Source organism: Anopheles funestus, chromosome 3RL, assembly GCF_943734845.2.
Source record: "Anopheles funestus chromosome 3RL, idAnoFuneDA-416_04, whole genome shotgun sequence".
Lineage (NCBI taxonomy): Eukaryota > Metazoa > Arthropoda > Insecta > Diptera > Culicidae > Anopheles > Anopheles funestus.
In genome coordinates, this window is record NC_064599.1 from 49,841,683 (window position 1) to 49,861,069 (window position 19,387).

Here is a 19,387-nt window from a genome sequence, read left to right on the forward strand (position 1 = left end):
CCCTTGATATCAAGAATGTTGGTAAGACGGTGTTCGTATTGGTTATATATCTAATTTTGATTTAGTATTTTTGACGGTTATTTTTAAAGTATTAAAAATCTTTAAATGTATTGTAGTCTTGCTATCAAGAACGTTTATAAGACGATGTTCGTATTTGTAATTTGTCAAATGTTTCCTGTATTGAACTTCACTTCGCTTTGAGTCTGTGAACAGTTAACTGTGCATTGAGCTGCGTTGAATTTCTGGATACAAACGAAATAAATTATAGCTACGATACGTTAAAAGGTAATATTATTGAAATAGGATCATAGAAAAGGTTCAAAGGATATAATAAACCAATTTTTCAGATCTGATGGCGCCCATAAATACCACAACCAGCCCTATTTGGGATCATTTTACCCAGGTGGAATCGGGAGCGAAATGCTTTTACTGCCTGAAAGTATTTTCTTTCTCCAAAGGCAGTACTTCTAATTTGAAGCGGCTATTTAAAGTGAACGGAAGAACCACGATTCACGTTCAGTTCATCTAAATGAAAGAACTGGTTCGTTCACGTTCATGTGAAAGAACCGAATTGCCCAAGCCTAGTTGGAACCTTCTTCGCCGTTTTTCACCGCTCTCTCTTTCGGCTGAAAAGAATCAAACTGGGGTGAAAATGTCGAAAATTCCACTTTACCAAACCTTAACAACTCCTCTTCCTCACGCACGAACTTTAGCTGGAGTTCTAGTTCCAACCGCCTTTTTTCCAGATCCTGTCGATGCTTCAGCAGAACCAGCTGCGCTGTTACTTCATCACTGGCAGGATCATTGTTGAGGTTATGAACTGCGTCTCTGGCCTCGTGGGTTGCTCCTTCCAACGTGCTCAACTCGTCAGCTCCTGCGAGCGATAAACGTGCTCGTCGTTTTGAGATCGCCGACGCTGTCTCTTTCTCACCTACAATGTCCACCTTCACTTTGGGCTTAGGAAGGGCTTTCGATGCACATGGTCTGGGCTCGCCCGCTTGCGGTGCTGCTTGCACCTTCAATGCCCCTTGGACGCAATCGTCACAAATCCACGCACGCTGTTGCACGGATTAGACAGATTCTGTTATTCCAACGCATGTAAAGTGCCACCATTTATCACATGCGTCGCACTGCACGTATTGAGTGTCCTCCATTTTTTCACTGCACGCCTCGCAACCACGTTTTTTTGGTCCCATGATTTTTCTCCTGTGGGCACCTTTTTATACGCACAAATGAACTTTTTTTTTTGAAGGCAAAGCTGTAGGCACGCGGAGCGCAATATAAAAATGCGGTTTTCGTAGTTTTCGCTTTATTTAACAAATCTTGAAAAAAAAGGTCCGCCTTGGTTCTGTTCGCTCCCGTGTCCCTAGCTGTACTGCACGCATACTTAGCAGCGCTCGGCTACGCACTCTGAGTGCCACGCACCTTTTATCCGGGTACTCACGGACATCGGATCTTTTCTACTTTTCGCCCCGTTGCAGGGTTTACCTTATGCTTATCGAATTCTAACAGATATATTGTGGCTTGGGGAAACCAAACAACGTGGAAGAGTATTTGAGGCCACTAGCGACGGATTTGACCCACGTTTTGGAGAATGGAATTGTTATCCACAACAAGAAAATCAATGTCATCATAAGAGCGTTCATTGCAGATTCTCCAGCTCGAGCTTTCATCAAAGGTAAGCTGTCTTAGAAGCATGTTTGATTTATATGAAATAAGATTGGAAACAGTGAAGAAAACATAACAACGATATATACATTTTTTCATTTTTAGGAGTTGCCAATTACAATGTTGCAAATGGCTGCATAAAATGCAAAATATTGGGGAAACGCGTAAGAAACAGAATGATTTTTGAAGGAGTAGCAGCCGAAAGGACCGACGCGGAATTCAGAAGCGGAAAATATTCCATTAGGCACCAGAAACAAGATACACCACTTTTAGATGTTCCAGGGTTCGATATGGTGAAAACAATAACAGTAGCTGACGATCTGCATATACTTCACTTAGGAATTATGAAGAGGTTATTGCAAGGATATGTAGAAGGTAGCTTGGAACCAGTTTTGAAATGGACATTAGCAGAACAGAACGAAATATCGTTTATATTAGTTAACACACAATTGCCAGTCGAGATACCTCGAGTAATGAGGTCTCTCAAGTCTTTAGCATATTGGAAGGGGTCCGAATTACGCTCTTTTCTTAACCATATTAGTGTCCCATTCTTCAAAGGGCGAATCCACGATGAGGAATATCACCATTTTAAGCTTTTGTATGTCGGAGTCACTTTACTATCTAGTAAGCATTTTGAGCAATATTGGAGTTTTGCGGCAACCCTATTAGAAAAATTTGTTCTAGAATTTAGTTTGCATTATGATAGGTCTTATATAAACAGTAACGTACATAATCTTCTCCATTTAGCCGCTGATGTACGCGAATTCGGGCCTCTTCCAACTTTATCTTCCTATCCCTTTGAAGGGAAATTACAATTTATAAAAGGATTGGTCAGGACAGGTCATAGAACATTGGCACAAGTAGTCTGTAGACTAACAGAACTTAGAGAACTAGAGGCAAGTAGCAGAAAGGAAAATAAAGATTACCCATTAATAATACATAAAAAAGATGAGGTAAAGTTTCATATTTCAGAAAGATTTTTATTAAGAAAAGGTGATAGGTTGGTTTTTAACAAAAGACAATAAGATCATAAGGTATAAAAGCGTTACTAAAGATCTTGAAGATCATTTATCATTGAAGGGCATCACTTAGCTGAAACGCAGCCACGGTTTAGTTTTCAGACCAGTTCAGAGCTAATTTATAATTTTCAAGGCAGAGCTGCAGATATTCCAAATGATACAGTTAAGATAGACTTAAGTAATGTTAAAGTAAAGCTTGTAGCAATCTCAGTAGATGAAAAAGAAACCTTTTATTTTAGTCCTCTTCTGCACACATTGTTAGAATAGAACATATTAATAAGAATAAGAAAAGAAATATATAAAATATAAATAAAATTCATCACATTATATAAATGCTATAAACATGTTTAATAACATACTAGTTTTGAGAGATCGAAAAATTTTATTCTTCTTTTTTATAATTCATATCACACTTCATATATCTTAAGTTTAAATTTCACAATGGCCATCACAATCGTTTCTTCATTATTTGTGAAACACCATATTCTTAACATAAACGTCCTATCATTCAAAAATATCTGTTTGTGACAGAGGTCGTTTTTTAATTGTGGAAGAATTCCCTGGCTTAATATTATATAACTTTTTAATAAAGAAAATCTTCACATATTCGTCTGTTAGTTGGCTCATTCGGTTTCCTACAACGAATTTAAAAAGGCATAAAACATGTGTATATTTAGATAAGCAAATTTTTGGACCCTGTTTGCCTTGTCCAGTCCAGCTACATGACTTTAAGAAATCCCTATCGAAAAGGAGATCTAGCGAAATTGTTAATCGTTTGTCTATATCAGTAACATCTGTTAGTATGTGTACAATTTGACAAACCATGCCAACCATAAATGTTCCATTTTCCAGCGATTTTTCTAAATCTTTCAAACCTTTTTCGTATTCAATCCTGTCTACGTTAAAACTAAACGGGATGGTATAATCATTTCTAACCACGGTATTCAAAACTACAGAAAGCTGTGGTGCCATCTTTTGTAACATTTTTATGATTATATATATTTTCCTTCTTTCTCTATCATTTTTTTCCATTGAAGAGTATTCTTTTGCTGTTTGTTCTGGTTCCGATACTGGTGCTATTGTAGGTTTTGGTGGAACTGTAGGTTTTGGTGGTAGTGTAGGTTTAAGTGCTATTGAAGGTTTTGGAGCCATTGGAAGTTTGAGAGCAGTATTGGATGTGAGTTTTGGTTTTGGAGGTATAGCAGGTTTCGTGGAAACTAGTGGTTGATGTGGACTAGTGATGTGCGGGTCGACCCGAACCTACCGGGTCGGAGCCATCCACAGGCGACCCGAACCCGTTCGGGTCGACCCGTAGATACAAGTAGGTCCAGTAGGTGCAACGATTCCGGTAGGTGCAAGCTGCCATAAGCGACTCCGACCCGTGGGTGCAGCGAGTTCGGGTCGGACTCGGGTCGAAGTAGGTTCAGTAGGTCCAGTAGGTGCAACGATTCCGGCAGGTGCATGCTGCCATAAGCGACTCCGACCCGTGGGTGCAGCGAGTTCGGGTCGGACTCGGGTCGAAGTAGGTTCAGTAGGTCCAGTAGGTGCAACGATTCCGGTAGGTGCAAGCTGCCATAAGCGACTCCGACCCGTGGGTGCAGCGAGTTCGGGTCGGAACTACTGAACCTACCTATGTTTACGGGTCGGCCGAACCCGCTGCACCCACGGGTCGGAATCGATTCCGATTTTGTTGCACCCGACTCCGGGTCGAGCCATGAAATGAATCGTATGTCCCATCACTAATGTGGACGGTTATGTTCTATTGTTGTACTTGTACTTCCACTAGCGGATATTGAAGAATGGAACGGAGTATTACTATGTAAGAGTGGAGGCGGGGATGAGGATCGGGATATGTTAAGATGAACGGGTCTGGCTGGAACAAGTAGCTTATTTTCCAGTATCTTAACGGAACGAGAAGAAGCTGGTGCAATTGGTATAGCAGGAACTGAAGAATAGTTATCGTGATGATTATCATCGTGATGATTTTTTGCCCCACAATTGTTGTTAACATCCATTCCTAAAAATTGATAAAGTAATTTCATTATATATTGGATATCAACGCTTACTTTCGTAACACACCTGAATAGCCGTATGACTAGGCGGTTGGTGTTACGATTCGAATATCACAATTTCAATTCTAGTTCTCACCGTCTTCAATTTGTTCACAGGAAAAGCCACAGGAGAAAGAAAGAATCGCACAACTATAGAAGGCGGCGAATACCCGAATACGGCGAACATACGTTAGAAAAAGACGACAACAACACAACAGCAACCCGGCGGCGGGCAGACATGCAGACAAAAGACGCGTGGAAGTATGAGCAATTGATGAAGACAGACGGACGGACACGATGAAAAAACACAACTAAACTTTTTTTTGACAGTTTTCCTTCCACCTAAACACATACCTAACAAGGTTCGCCCTGTTTTTTAAACCCAGGGCGCCATGAAAGTCGGCCATTTTGAATTTTAAAATTGAACTTTTTTTGACAGCATTGAATTGAAATCAATTGAATTTGACAGCATTGTCAAACATGATAGTACCGTCCCTCCAAATGCTGAAAAAGAGGGAAAATGGTGAATTTGGCCGTGGTGAATTTGGCCGTGGTGAATTGTTACTTGTGTGTAATCTCTTCTCCGCAGCAGTTCGTGGTGAATTAGGCCGTGGTGAATTGTTACTTGTGTCATATTTGACAGTTCCAAATCTAGTCGAAGTAAAGCCAAGAACAGACGGAACATACTTGTATGCGCAGACAACTGACAGCTCCAATTTTTTTTGATTTCTTGTCGCCGGCTCGTAACCCACATATTTGGGTTACGAGCCGGCGACGCAGTGACGTTCGGCTATCGCCAGAGTTTGTACCTTTATGAGTTGGAGAGTTGAATCACAGCGATACTCCTGGTTTTGAATTTTAGCCGTTATGTATCCGAAAATATTTTTTTTTGCTTTAGCAAGGCGGTATTCAAGGGGATATAACGTTTAGAAAAATTGATTTAGATGTAAACTGTTTACTTTGAATAATACACATACAAAATATTCCTGTACTTATCGACTACTGCGTACTGCGGGATCTTGCTGTATATTCTGCAAGCATATTAATGTCTGATTTTAGCTACGCAAGAATGTTTAAATCACGATTTAATGGTGCTTCTTCTTCTTCTTGGCGTGGCTTCCTCTGAGGTCATGCCGACCATTTCTGGCTTGCGAGACTTATTTTACTACCTAGCTGAATAGTCAGTCCTTGCTACGGGGGAACGGTCCGGAAGGGATTTGATCGCTGGTCCTGCTGTGTAGAGCGGCGCCGTTTATCACATGCACCAACGGGCCAATTTAATGGTGTTGAATGTGTAAAATTTTGTTTTACTAATAATTTTTAACATAATTATTGAAAAATATTAACAAATCGATACCATCATCGAATCCATAAACACCATTATAAACACAACGAAACTTCTTATGATACATGCCCAATCGGACGTTTTGAATGAGTTTCGGCCAAAGGTGCGTCCTATTTTTCGTATACCGAAACGTTTGCCGCTATTTGTTCCGACAATCAGTCGGTTTCGTCCAAACAGCAGGAGGACTGCAGGATTTTTGCTGTCATCGTGCGGATGTCTAGCAAAAAGCTCAACTTCAAAATTAAAGCAAGAAAGCTTGCCACAGCCGTTGCCACATTACTTTTTTACTATGTGTGGCGATCGATCGTCTTTTTTTCTCCTGCTTGCTCCTGCTTATTCTACAATTTGTTCGATTCGCGAGTTCTGTTCTGCGCTGGTGTGTCTTGCATCGCATTCGTTCGTTCGTTCTGCCTATGGCTTGTCGGTTTGTTTCGTTTTGACTAGTGGTATAGGATTTAGACCGTACTATTATTTCAAGGTTAGGGTATCCTCGCGTCATGTGCGCAAGGGTAAGTATGATTAGTCATATACTGGAGTGATATTGCCAGCTCGCCCATGTGTGTTTTCTGCAAAGATAGTACCATAACAAAGATTTCCTACCATAAATATCGGGAATCGATCCCAGACTTACATTTGGAGGCAATTTACCGTGGTGTTTCAAGCGTCCGCGAACCAATGGTACCAACAATTTGGCGCCAAAAGGATTGATACGGACCAGGTTTTGTTTTACGTGCAGTGCCTCGAACGAAGTACCATCAGCTGTTCTGTTATGGTTCTATTGTTGGTGGTGCTTCGTGCGCGATGCATCAACATGTTGTGGACTGATCTGAGCAATAATGATTTTTAGGTTGGTTTTTGTGGTACGAGTGTTTTTATTTTTCAACATAGAATGGCGATCCTCGCACACGGACCGTTTTTACGTAGCTTTAGTTTGACGATTTTACAATGATATTTGTTGAATTATAAACATACCTTTTTTTAGGCTTTCGTGACATGTAATATGCAAAGCCGTACCAGAACATTATCTTGGCTCAAACATATTCTTGGCTCTTGCTTGATACCGAATAGGATCATTACAGATGTCGCGAAGTACATTCATGTACAGTGCACTGTTAAATGTTTCATTGCGTTTCAATTTCTACATGCGCCTTTTATTTAAAGTGCCTGAGCATCTTTCGAACGGCATCGATTGCTGGTAACAAGGGAACGCTAGAGAATGTTCCATGTGTTACGTTCAGCTGTGTTGTGATATGTTTTGTACTTAATATTATTTTTCCAGGAAGTGTCGCTACGGTCGCATCCTACAGAAACAGTTTGGCTCACGGGCTTAGCTGGTGCAATGCAATGCAATGAGCAATTGAATGAAAGGATCGATGGCAAATGAAATGTTGTGATCAGCAACTCTGGCTGGCAAAGACAAGCATTAGAAGAATGTTTCGCGGAACACCGGCCACGCAATCGGTTTGATGTTAAGAGAAATGCAAACAGAATTATTAGGCATATGAAACTGATTAAGCTGTTTATTTTTCACAATACAAAGAAAGCTGCAACGTGTTCCAAAATATGCTATGAAACATAAACATAGCTACATTAACACAACATAGCTGTGTGTAGATATTTCAATTCACAATCAATTCCAATGTTGTTTTAATTGTATTGTTCAGTCTATTATGACTATTATTCCACAACCGTGTGAAGCTGTGGTATGTTCGTCAGAACGTCTTGTCACACATAGTTTGCGCATTATTTCATCGGTTCATCATTTGACGATGGGTCTGAACGACAAGCCATGCATACATTCCTTAAGATAAAAATATCGTTTGAATCATTGGGATCACCATGCATATGCTTCCATTCATATGATACGACGTATACGTCGTATAATCAAATCGGATTCCAACGCCCAAAACGTCTATTAGCTCATAACAAAATCGTGGTAGAAAACAGCAACAGCTTCGACACATGAGCATGAGCTGTTGTTTTATTTTTGTGTGATGCCTTTGTGCATTCGCCTCTCTTAATATGGACTAATAATTATGTTAATAATAATGATAAAAATTAGAAAAGCAAACGTACAGCGATTCATCAGCGATTCTGTATACGATCCCGCGAACAACTCGGGTAGCTTCGATTTGTTGTAAACCAATGCATTTGTTGGTGTTTGGAGCAGTCTGACAACCGCTCGGATTGTACACTTTTGTATCGACGGTAGAACGAGCTTGAGTACGAGCAAGAGGGCATAACCCAAGAGAAGCGAATAGCATGAGAAAACTCATCAGACTCGACTCGAGCTTTCTGACCGTCTTTCGCTCAGTGTCAGTGCGAGCAGGCACGGAATATTTTTTAGAGGGAGACACTTCGGCATTTGCTCCTGTCAAGTCGAAACTGTCTGCTTGGGATGCTTCATGTCATGTGTTAGCTACAGCTATACGAGCGACGCCTCGCCAAGAACAAAAGAAATTCCAAGAAAAACGGTGTCTGTCAGTTGTCGCCGCATACAAGTATGCATTATGTATTCTGGGCTTAAACGATCGCTTCACATTTAACGACTATCAATTCATCCCCGCGGGCAAAATCTTCGTTAAGCGGGCTTCTTACTGGCTCCTTAAAGACGTTAAGAAGCCACTAAGAAGCCGCTTAACGAAGAACTTTTTTGCGCATGTGTTAGTGTGTAGTGCCGCGTAGGTATGGGTGCGTTATTGGCTATGCATAGTGGAAAGTTGTCATCAATTAAAAAGGACATAAAATGAAATGTTTTTTTAAAGTTATTATATTTTTTTATTCACAAATTTCTCGCTTACACTTCACTTGCTGGAAAATGTGGGCAAATGTGTTGGTCTGTAAACAGAAAATAGTTGATATTAGCAATTATTTCATTAAGTTATCTGTAATATTTCGAAGTACGTACTTATGGTGTAAAATTTTGTCCTCTCTGCGTGGTACTTTGTACACTGTGTTTGCGTGGTTTTCTGCGGTCCGTCCAATAAATTTTTCGGATGTACCTGAAATTGTACAAGCGTAATGTAAATAACATTTAATTGATATAATTCATTGTATTAAACGTCTTACCAGACTCTCAGCAGCCATGAAACAGTTTCAGCACCACCTTGTTCCAGAGGCATGCTGGTCAACTTCAGTTGCGATATCGAGTCGTACCAAAAGAGAAACAAAGACAGATACAGTCATTAAGAGCGAAGATGAACGTCAGGTTGATTCTCCTTGTGAGGAGGAATATGTAGATGCAGAAAGCAATAGCAATGACGATTGCGATAACAATGATTACGAACAACCTATCTAAGTAATCGGAAAAAACTAACCTAATCGGAAAAAACAAATGAGTAACAACTTCAAAGTATGATTGACGCCATGCATGTACATATATAACATAAAATTTATATATGTTTGCTGGTGGCTGGCGAGATTCCTGTGTATCGTACTGTTGTTTCTGCTCAAGAAAGTACTGTTAATGTTACTACCTCTGTCGTTGCATGGTAACCGCAGAATGGCCCAGCGCACAGGAAGGGGCATCAGGTTAACGTTCAATAGCACCGAACGCCAGTAACTTCTTTGACATTCAAAAGCATATAATTACATATGTATAATTGTATGTTGTCACTCATAACACTTCATATTTTTAGGACTACCCAGGAGCCACGCACATCCAGGGTGCAATACCAGCACTTGGTAGAAAAGATGTCCCCGACATAGCGCGGTAATGTGTAAGGGAGACCAGACCGCATTCTGGGAGGAAGTGGCCCAATATCTCAACGCCCTTGGACCGCCAATTAGAACGGGTGCAACGTGGAAGAGGGAAAGTTTACTAGTGCAACATAATTCTCTTCATTTTTTTTAAATATTCCCTTTCTGTTTTACAGGCGTGGTTCGACTACAAATGCGCCGTAAAAAAAACGCTGCGCCAGAATCGGGCTTCGTTGTTGGCGACTGGTGGCGGTCCTTTCCATCAAAAGCCCTTGAACGACATCGAGGAAAGGGTAGCCAGCCTCACCATCCTGAAGGCTACAATTCAGGCTACAGGCTAAAATTTAACAAAGAAAACCATGAATTTAACTGTTTGCCATCTGCCTTTTTTTAATCAGAACTTGGCTCTTCCATTCCATACGCAATACACATGTTGTGTAAGATACAACATACGTTCGTATTTTGAGTTGCTTTTACCGGAGTGTAGTGCAACTGTTGAGCACCTAACAAACATCTAAATCTATTTTTAAGCAATCCAATGGTGCGCTCTACTATTTCCCTACCGGTACCAAAAAAAAGAAGTACACACCAAAAGACACAAAACGTTACCTTTACTTACAATAATCGCATTTAAGCAGTAATAACCCTTTCGGTTAAAATGCTGGTCGTAATCGTCCGCCGGTGCAATAATTTTGATGTGTGTACCGTCAACACACATCACAACACCAGGGATGCCACTTTTGGAGAATAAGTATCGTCGCGCATCTTGTTGCTCATTTGGTTCCATCACTAAAGAGATCCATTTGTTTCCAAGGGTTTCTTCCATTACATTCAAGCACTTTGCAAAGGCCACGGAGAAGTAGACTCAGCAATAGCTATGTTGAAATCATTCCGAGTTCCATTTTGATAGCTGCCTTCAGCGAGAAATCGCAGAGTAGCAGTCAAAATTTCTTTTGGTGTAAGCCCTTTTCCCTTAACCGGTGGAAACTTTGGCTCGATCTCCGAAAGAATGTCGAGGAAAATTTGCTTCGACACATGAAAATTTTCTTAAATCTAAAAATAACAACCACGAAATGAAACATGTTTAATACGATTTGCACAAGTGATGGGTTTGTGTAACTCACGCTTGGCTAGTAAGCTGTAAGGGGTCGAAATCACTTCGAAGGAGTCGGCGTTGTTTTGCCAGATCTACCGTTGCTTCTTCTTCACTGCTACTATCGTCACTTACGTAGTAAGAGAAAATCATTATTAATGTTTAAATTTTTTATTTAAACCACAATCTTTTTTCAAGCTAACAGTAACTGGTGGTGGTAACGGAAGTGTTTAGGTTTTTTGTTTTGATTTTGAACAGTTTGACACATCGGTGGTTCCCAGCGGTCAAGCTTTCATGCGTTTCACCTCGTTTCAACCCCTTCCAACCCTCGTTGGCCTATACTTTTGCGTGTCAACACAAGCTATCTCTGTTTTTTCGTTCGTCATGCATGTTCTTGTCTCGCTCTTTTCACACTTTGCCGAAGTTCGACGTGCTCCGCGTTGTGTATTTACACACCGAGCTCATGGAATATCTTTGTGTGTGTAGAAAACCATTCTGACAGCACCGTCACTCTTTGGCCGTCATATTTTGTGTTGCTTTCGAAGTGCAAGGTTTGGTTAGTTGATTGCATAGAATAGGGACATAAAATGGTTATATAAGGTTAAAAATGGCTTCGAATCGAAAGAGCACGCCTTTTTGAAGTGACTGGTTAGTTTAGTTAGGGATATGGAGTTACTTGGAAATAGGGAAGATGCTTGACCAGCGTGCCTCCGGAACAAAGTGGTGCTGAAACTGTTTCATGGCTGCTGAGAGTATGGTAAGGCTTTTAATACAACGAATTATATCAATTACATCTTATTTACATTACGCTTTAAAGATTTCAGCTAACAATTTATTGCCACGGACTGCAGAAAATCACGCAAACACAGTGTACAAAGTATGTTACCACGCAGAGAGGACAAAATGTTACACCAGTTAAGTACGTATTTCGAAATATTACAGAAAACTTATTAAAATAACTGCTAATTTCAACTATTTTCTGTTTACAGACCAACACATTTGCCCACATTTTCCAACAAGTGAAGTGTAAGCGAGAAATTTGTAAATGGAATTATAATAACTTAAAAAAACATTTCATTTTATGTCCTTTTTAATTGATGACAACTTTCCACTATGCATAGCCAATAACGCACCCATACCTACGCGGCACTACCCTGCGGGCAAAATAGCTCGGTTTTAGCATGTTGCCTCTGTTACTCCTACACGAAAAAAATTTGTATTCGTGTAGGAGTAACAGAGGCAGCATGCTAAAACTGAGCTATTTTGCCCGCAGGGTACACACTAACACATGCGCAAAAAAGTTCTTCGTTAAGCGGCTTCTTAATGGCTTCTTAATGTCCTTAAGAAGCCACTAAGAAGGCCGCTTAACGAAGATTTTGCACGCGGGGTTGCTTTGATTCTGTTTTAACGAAAGAAAAAAATTGACGAATCTTGTGTTTAAAAAGAATGGTTAAATGATCCAAATCTAAATTCCGTTTGTCTTGGCTCACTTGTCTTGTCAAAAATCCGTATGTGTATAAAGATTGACCCAGCGGTCAAGCTTTCATGCGTTTCACCTCTTTTCATCCCCTTCCAACCCTCGTTGGCCTATACTTTTGCGTGTCAACACAAGCTATCTCTGTTTTTTCGTTCGTCATGCATGTTCTTGTTTCTCTCTTTTCAAACTTTGCCGAAGTTCGACGTGCTCCGCGTTGTGTATTTACACACCGAGCTCATGGAATATCTTTGTGTGTGTAGAAAACCATTTTGACAGCACCGTGATTCTTCGGCCATCAAATTTTGTTTTGCTTTCGAAGTGCAAGGTTTGGTTAGTTTATTGCATTGAACAGGGACATAAAATGCCTATAAAAGGGTAAAAATGGGTTCGAGTCAAAAGAGCACGCGTTTTTCAAGTGACTGGATAGTTTAGTTAGGGATATGGAGTGAAAAAACACATGGAAATAAGGAGGATGCTTGACCAGCGTGCCTCCGGAACAAAGTGGTGCTGAAACTGTTTCATGGCTGCTGAGAGTCTGGTAAGGCGTTTAATGCAACGAATTATATCAATTACATGTTATTTACATTACGCTTTTACAATTTCAGGTACATCCGAAACAATTTATTGGCACGGACCGCAGGAAACCAAACAGCAAACACAGTGTACAAAGTACCATGCAGAGAGGACAAAATTTTACACTACATAAGTAAGTACTTCGAAATATTACAGAAAACTTATTGAAATAACTGCTAATTTCAACTATTTTCTGTTTACAGACCAACACATTTGCCCGCATTTTTCAGCAAGTGAAGTGTAAGCGAGAAATTTGTGAATAAAATTATAATAATAAAAAAAACATTTCATTTTATGTCCTTTTTAATTGATGACAACTTTCCACTATGCATAGCCCATAACGCACCCATACCTACGCGGCACTACACACTAACACATGCGCAAAAAAGTTCTTCGTTAAGCTGCTTCTTAGTGGCTTCTTAATGTCCTTAAGAAGCCACTAAGAAGCCCGCTTAACGAAGAATTTGACCGCTGGGGATACTCATGTATGGCCTGAAACAAAGCGGACGTTGCTAGAACAAGTGCCTTGATGAAGTATGATTATCGTTCGACCTCAATAGATCAGCCGAAGATCCTTGCGTCTATTACAATAGCAACAGCAGTCTGATAGTTGCTATATATGTCGAAAATAATTTGGTTTTAATATTTTGGTCAGATGCACAGATACATAATAAACTCAAGGCTAAACTCTCGGAAACTTTCTAAATGAAAGATTTAGGCCGAGCTCGCTCATGTGTAGGTATGACGATCACCTATGATGAAGATATGATCAGTATTGATGAAACGAATTACGCAACAGAGATAGTTCATCGTTTTGGCATGCAAAACTGCTATGCAGTGTCTTCACCGTGTGATGCTTCACACAAGTTAACCGCAGTATCAGCTGAAGAAGAAGAGTAAGAAGCTGAAGATGATGTACCATATCGCGAAGCAGTTGGAGCTTTACTTTAGCTGGTACAGGGAACCAGACCGGATTTGGCCTTTGCAGTTAGTAACGTGAGCCGATACAATGATCGCCATGACAGCACCCATTGGTCAGCGGTCAAGAGCATCTTGAGATATCTCAAAGGGACCGTAAATTACAAAATTAGCTATCGTCGTGGAAACGGGTGGATACATCAGCGGCTACGTCGACGCAGATTGGGCCAGCGAACGTGACAGTTGCAAATCATATTCCGGTTACGTCTTTAAGTTAGCCGGAGGAGATGTGTCGTGGTCGTGTAAACGATAGGCTTCAGTCGCAGTTTCCAGTACTGAAGCGGAGTATGTTGCTATGGCTATGCAACAAAAGAGGCGATTTGGTTACTTCGGTTTATTAACCAATACAGAAAGCAGAAGAGTATTAAAATGTACTGTGACAATCAGAGCGCGATGGTAATGGCTAGCAGGGAAGCGTATAGTCCCAGGGCTAAACACATCGATGTAAGCTACCATTTCATTCGCGAACATGTTAGTAGCGGATTAATACAGCTTGAGTACGTTCCATCCGCAAGCAATGTAGCAGACGCGTTAACGAAGGGTGTGAACGGTTCTAAAATGAAGTCCTGTAGAGAAGGATTCAGGATAGACTCTATCGGATAGTTAGGATATGGTATGGCCCGAGTTGGGGTGTTGAATTGTAACGTCCCATAGTCCAATCCCACTAAGGTATACTAATCTTGAGCGCTGTCAAGACTTGCGTTTTTGCGTTAGGCTATGAGACATGAGACCGGAACCTCATGTTTTCCTTTTTACTCGCGCTATAACTCTTGCTGAATAAACATCTAATTACAACAAAATGGCATCCAGTTTTTAACGACCTTTGTTTAATTCTAACGACTGTTACATTTTAACGACTTTTTTTCGCGATCCCGGTTACTATTGACAGTAAGGCACGAAGATTCACAGAGGCGAAAATGGTTTAGCGCGAGGCGATACGGTCGCGCTGTTGTAATATAGCGTTATTACAAGATTAACACAACGTAGGAGAAGGAGCTACAATTCGCGTAACAAAATAATTACAAATTTCTCGCAATTAAGCGGCGTTCCTCGAGTAGCGCGCGAACAGTACACGATTAAAATAAATTTTAAAATACTGAATGCATTATTAAATAAACGTCACAAATGGTATAAACCATTGGTACCAAGAATGTTGCGCGCGAAAGCTGCGCTATCTATGTGCTATTGTATGAATTATTGGCGCTGCGCGGAATTATTTTACAAATAAAAATGTGTCATGTAATGATATGTAGCCAACCCATACGTTTCTTCACCCGCAAATGCGTACATTGTACTAAAATGGCCACGTCATAGAGTGTGTGAAATTGAAAAAAAAATTACACGTCGGTAGTAGGTCGCAGTGAAGCATAGATTTAGGTTTTTTTTTATTACGACAATATACTATATTAATATCATCAAAATGGCTGTAAGTATATGAAATGTGGATTGTTAGATGTCATAATAAGTTTCAAAAACAAATATTCACCCCATTTAAGGATAGTTGCAAAACAACTACCAAACATCTATTTGAGGTTCTTGTATTGCTGATTGAAAAAAAAACGAATGTTGCAGGAGACCGCCATAAGGGAACCAATAAATTTTGGCAGGAAATGACCACGACTCTCAACGATTTGGATACTCCAACTAAAGATGCGGCGGGATGGAAAAAGGTATGTTATTATAAATGAACTATTTTTCCATCAATTGCTCAATAAATCAGCTTTAAAAAAGGATCTGGCACATAACAAAAATGAGTTTAGATCTACAGGGGGAGGGCCGTGCTCAATGCGTTTTCGCATTTCACTCAATTCACTCGAGCAAAAAATTATAAAAGTGTTGGACCTACAACGTTCGATAGTTGGCAATCCAAATGTACCAACTTTGGGTGCTGTACTGCCGGAGGAAAATCGGTCAATTATAAATACGGTAGAATCCGAACCTGCATCTGGATTGCAGAATGAGAGTCTGCAGAAGAAAGAGAAGAAGAACCAAATAAATAATGAAGTAGAAGCAGAAGTAATAGTAGAAGAAGTAGTAGTAGAAGTAGTAGTAGAAGAGCCAAGCTATACTAAATGAACGTCATGGTAAAAAACGAACTATGGCGGAGCAACACTCCGCTTCAGCAATTCAACAGAAGATGTTACTTTTAAAACGGAGAAGCACGAGACAATTAAACAAAGGTTAGAATTAGAAAGAGAAAACTCGATTAAGGAATTTGACCTAAAAAAGCAGAAATTAGAAATGATTAAGGGGTTGACTCAAAACAATAGAATTAGAATATGCTAAGCTAGAAATAGAAAAAACGGCTAATTCAACTAGAAAAAAATCAACTTGTTCGAAATAGGAATCCTTTAGTTTAGGGATGAGCAACCTTTTAGAGCTTCAGACCACATTCAAAATCAAAAACTGGTTGACGGTCCACATTGCAGGATGCATTGATATAGTAATGAATGTAGTAAAGCTGCGTTTATCCGGACTTTTTCGGACTAGATGCAGTGCTGTATTTTTGAAAAGTGAATTAGGATTAAATTAAATTAAATTTGTTTTAGTTTTCAGTGTTGTATTAAGAGGGTAATTTGCACTTTTAATTCTTAATAGATAGATTTGATCTAAAATTTGCTATTGGCTATTCGCGGGCCGCATAAAACCACTTCGAGGGCCGTATGCGGGCCCCAGGTTGGTTATGCCTGCTTTAGTTAATCATAAACATAATAACATACATAATCAATACATAATCAATAAACGAATAAATATATGTGTGCACTAAATCTTGTACATAGGTAAAAAAAAACTCGTCTGACCTGATTCTTCTGCATATATTCAACAAAATGATTTTCAAATAAAACATTAATAATACTGAACCAAAAACAGTTTGTGTTAGCACGGCCTGTAGTGAATTTTTGTTTTTATTAAATGTATATTATTTAATTAAATTTCCTTTAACAGAGCTGCTGTAAAAGAATGTTGTCACTGGAAGTTTTCTTCAATACACATGTTGTGCAAAGCACATAATTGTGCAAATTATTAGTCCACTGGTTGTCGGGTTCATACAGGGTATCCGCAATTTTTTGACACGTTCCCAGATATTTTTGATTTCGTACCACAATTTGAAACGCTTCCCAGAATTTTTTTGATTTCGTCCCACAATCTTTTGAACGCGTTCCAGAAATTTAATATCTGGGAAAGTGTCAAAAAATTGCGGGATACCCTGTGATCGTCCTGACGAGGAAGAGGACATGCCCGGTGTGCAGAGAGCGAGAGAAACGGACCAAAAAATGAAGGGGGAAATGGTACGAAGAGCCATGCAAAAAATGGTCCGAAGGAAGAGATGTTCGGACCATTTCCTATTTGCTAGCATAGGGCAAAAAAGAGAAACGGTCCATTCCTAGCATTCCATTGCAGAGCGCGCTCTCCGTATTTCTGTTGTTGTGTGCGTGTAGGTTCAAGCAGTGATCTTCGGTTCACACGTACGAATGATTTCGAAGAGGATGACGAAAACACGATCTTTCGCTGCACATAGGAATACAGTGCATACGATACGGGCAAACCCCACAAGAAGATGACATCCCCCAGTCATGCAAAAGCGAGTTCATGCGGTCGAGTTTCTTTTGTTCTCATGGTCCCTAACGGGTCTGTTCGGAATCCACCGCGGAGTCCCGGAGGAAGACATTTAGCGACCACACGCACACACTCAAACCGGGTTGGTATATAAAGCCCCGCGTAGCCACGCCCGCTTCAGTCGCCCGCGAGCGTTCGTAGCGTGTGGATCTATGCCGGATTTTAGCAAAAAAAATGAATGAATTCCAGAAAATAAAATCGCCAGGGGGGTTCCTCAAATTCACTCTCTCGTGAGAGCGTGAGAGAATCTTTTTTCCCCATACAACTTCCTTGGAGCTTTTGCTGAAATGATAGAGAACATTGGATTAGAAATTGGTGTAGAAGAAAGTCATGCTTACATTTGCGCCATCCGACCAGTCGTTGAGGGGGTACGTTGTGTACCGTATATAAATGAAGCTGAATGGGAATGGATTTCACTGCACGTATGATGCAAAAAATAATTCTTTCGTGCTTTTAGATATTTTTGGGGAAAAATATTGCATGACAGGTTTGTTTTCTACGGCCGTTCCGATAAAAAATATTAGGCGCTGTTTGGACCTTTTTAACTACCCTCAAGATGTGGCTTTATGGAAAATTTCTATAAACGCACAGAAATACGAGGTAGCTGCTACACAAGCTAATTTTTTCCCATGAGCGTTCAGACAGACGACAGGTAACTAGCACTGTTCGTTGTCGCTACGCGCCTATGCATGCGGAAGGTGTTACTGGTTGTTGTAGACAGGTAATGAACACAGGATGTTATGTAGGTGCGACTAGGGGAAACCGAATACCTTTGATCAGAATTGAGTCATACCACAAAGCATTGCTTAGCCAAGTAATGTTTACCGGCTAAACACCGACTCGCTTACCAGTGATGCGTTCGGGTACATAGGTAAAGAATATGAATGTAACAGGATGCGTCGATTAGGTGTCGAACGATGGGACTACAGGCAGTGAACGATCAATTAAAAAGCTGTTCAGAAGTCCTAAATTTTTCATAACAGTTGTTCATAAGTAGGTCAACACTGTCTTTTACACTTTTATCCAAATCGTATGTTTGAAAGAATTTAAAAATTAAATTTGTGACGCTAAAGCAATCCCCGATATATTTAATCAAATTAACATGGTTAATCATTTGTATAAAAATCTATAAAAATCTTTAAAAGATGCAAAATGTTATTCTTTACAACTTTATAGAACATCATTTTCGTCTAGCTCTTCAACTTTTTTAGTTATTCGATAAAAACCAAAGCCAGTACGTTACGGACGGCCGCGAGGAAATAGCTAAAGCAAGGCATAGAATTGTAGCGAAAAATACCTCGGTTTTGTAATTGAAATATAATACTATTTTATTTAAATATCTCACGGGAAAATCTTGCAACTATTAGCCCAAAGTGAGGTCAACATATTGTAATCGGTGGTTTGTAAATAAATAATGATTTTAATACAAATAAATGAAGAAAAGTGAATGCGCTTTTGCACGCTACGACCACCGCGTACGCTGCGGACGCGTTGCTTTCCACATGGACTCATTCACCGGCATTAAACATTCACCCGCAAGGATCGTGCAAGCGCCCGTACACTGCGAGGGCTAGCGTTGCTTTCCACATGGACGCCGTGATGGATTACGACAGGATTCCACATGGACTCGAAAGCTTCCATATTCATCCGCCAGGATCGTGTATGCGCCCGTACGCTGCGAGCAATCCCGATGCGTTCCACATGGATTCCACATCGACCCGCGTCACGCCCCTAGGATCGTGCAGGCGCTCGTACGCTGTGTACACGCATGGTGTCTTTGAATGTGTTAGTGCGTATCGACGCGCGATCTCAACACGCATTCTCGCTTTAGCAGGATGATCGTTAGTTAGGTAGAGGGAGAAAGGG

The 19,387-nt window shown here is 40.3% G+C and overlaps 1 protein-coding gene across 1 annotated transcript in view; it reads right to left on the reverse strand.

The window, feature by feature from the left end:
- LOC125769473 (uncharacterized) overlaps positions 1-19,387 on the reverse strand; it is a 103,087-nt gene that overhangs the window by 36,500 nt on the left and 47,200 nt on the right. The gene's annotated exons all lie outside the window — the stretch shown is intronic.